Below are 2,629 nucleotides of genomic sequence, written 5' to 3' on the forward strand. Positions count from 1 at the left end.
GTATAGTCAAGGCCATGGTTTTCCCAGTTGCAATGTATGGATGTGAAAGTTGGACCATAAGAAAGGCTGAGCGACAAAGAATTGAGGCCTTTGAACTATGGTGCTGGAGAAGACTCCTGCGAGTCCCTTGGACTGCAAGGCGTTCAAACCAGTCAGTCCTAGAAGAGATCAACCCCGACTGCTCTTTAGAAGGCCAGATTCTGAAGTTGAAACTCAAATACTTTGGCCACCTAATGAGAAGGAAGGACTCACTGGAGAAGAGCCTAATGCTGGGAAAGATTGAGGGCAATAGAAGAAAGGGACGACAGAGAATTAGGTGGCTGGATGGAGTCACTGAAGCAGTAGGCGTGAACTTAAATGGACTCCAGAAGATGGTAGAGGACAGGAAGACCTGGAGGAACGTTGTCCATGGGGTCGCAATGGGTCGGACACGACTTCGCAATTAACAACAACAACTCACTCCTCCTTAAAAAGCATAAGCTTTTGTGAAGTGCTGCTAGGCTCCTTCTGATTCTAGTTTAAAGTAATTAGCAAATATAGCCATATATTGCTATTGATATATTAATGATTTTTGTTTTTTAGATTCCCACATGGGTCTGCAAGATGAACCACTTTTGTTAGAATGAAGAAAACAGGATCACACCATGCCTCCCCGTTCTTTTGTACATATAGGTGACATGATGATACCACACAAAACTGGCAGATCATGACACTGCTTCTTCATTGGCCCCCTCCTTGTGGATGCACCCTTTTCCCATCAGGAATCTTTCACAATGATGAAAAGTGTCCACAGATGGGCAAAGGAGGAAAAATGACAACACAATCATCCTGCCATTGCAAAAGAAGTCCCCACTGGATCACATGAATGCAGAACTTAGATTTCTTCTTCTAGTAAGGAAAGTGGGAAGGGGTTATGACATTGAAAAAAGAGTCTTGTACTCATATTTATGTGAACTACAACTTTTTATTTGTATCTTATAAATTATGTCAATTGCTTTATTTAGTATCCTATGACTGTCCCTGAGTATTGTATCTTATGATTTATGTTGTATTTTATGATTAGGATCGTGATTTATCACTTGTTGCTTGCATGTACACTGAGAGCTTATGCACTGGAGACAAATTCCTTATGTGTTCAATTACACTTGGCCAATAAAGAATTCTATTCTATTCTATTCTTTTCTTTTAAATTTAAATTTTATTTATAAAACAATTAAAAAAAAACATTGGATTTGACGTGACATTCCAGTATATACATTCTTATCAGATTCTATTCTATTCTATTCTATTCTATTCTATTCTATTCTATTCTATTCTATTCTATTCTATTCTATCCCATCACATCCCATCCCATTCTATTATTATTTACCCCAAAATCATGGAAAAGAAGCTGTAGTTTATGTGGACTGAGAGTGTAATAAATAAATAATCCTTAAATAATAAATATAACAACTGAAGTAGAAATAGGGAGTTCATTCCTTAGAACTCCGATCCTACTCTGGTAAAAACTGCTCATCAAATCTTGAACTGATTAGGATTTGAACAAATATTTAAACTGAAGTTGCAGTCCTCTGTTGTTACAAAAAAGGGCACCCATTTATTCCAAGAATTGAAGGATCTTTGAAAAGATAATCAAGCAACAGATCTATGAACACCTTGAAACAAGCAAAGCTATTACTAGAAGGCAACATGGGTTTGTCAAAAACAGATTATGCCAAACAAACCTTATTGCATTCTTTGACAAAGTGATTAAAGTAGTGGACCAGTGAAATGCTATGAACACAGTATGCTTGTATTCTTGAGCATCTTCATATTTATTTTTAAATAAAGCAATAGAAGGGAAACTTATCAAACTTGCAGATGACACCAAGCTGGGAGAAATATCTAGTACTTTAGAAGATAGCATCAAGATCCAGAAGGATCTTGACAGGCTTGAACTCTGGTCCTTATCCAACAAAATGCTATTCAATTGTGATAAAATTAAGGTTTTGTGCTTAGGCAAGAAAAAACACATGCACAGGTATAGAATAGATAGTACTTGGCTCAACAGCAGTAGTTGTGAGAGAGATCTAAGAATCCTAGTGGACCATCACTTAAGTATGAGCCAGCAGTGTGCTGCTGCTGCAAAAAAGTTGCATCAACAGAGGTATAGTATCAAGATCATGTGATGTATTATTACCACTTTATACTGAAGTGGTAAGTCCACACTTAGAATATTGCTTCCAGTTATGATCATCACAACACAAAAAATATTGAGTCTCTAGAAAGAATGCAGAGAAGAACAACAAAGATGATTAGGAGACTGAGGCTAAGCCATATAATGAATGGTTGCAGAAATGTCTAGTCTAATGAAGAGGAGCACTGGGGTAACATGATAGCAGTCTTCAAATATTTGAGGGGTTGTCACAGAGAGGAGGGGTTCAATCTATTCTTCAAAGCACCTAAGGGCAAGATAAGGAATAATGGATGGAGAGAGATCCAAAGAGAAGGACGAGGGGGGACATGATAGCAGTGTTCCAATATCTCAGGGGCTGCCACAAAGAAAAGGGAGTCAAGCTATTTTCCAAAGCGCCTGAAGGCAGGACAAGAAGCAACGGATGGAAACTAATCAAGGAGAGAAGCAACCTAG

This window comes from Protobothrops mucrosquamatus, unplaced genomic scaffold, assembly GCF_001527695.2.
Source record: "Protobothrops mucrosquamatus isolate PMUCROS unplaced genomic scaffold, P.Mucros_1.0 scaffold1353, whole genome shotgun sequence".
In the NCBI taxonomy this organism is placed as follows: domain Eukaryota; kingdom Metazoa; phylum Chordata; class Lepidosauria; order Squamata; family Viperidae; genus Protobothrops; species Protobothrops mucrosquamatus.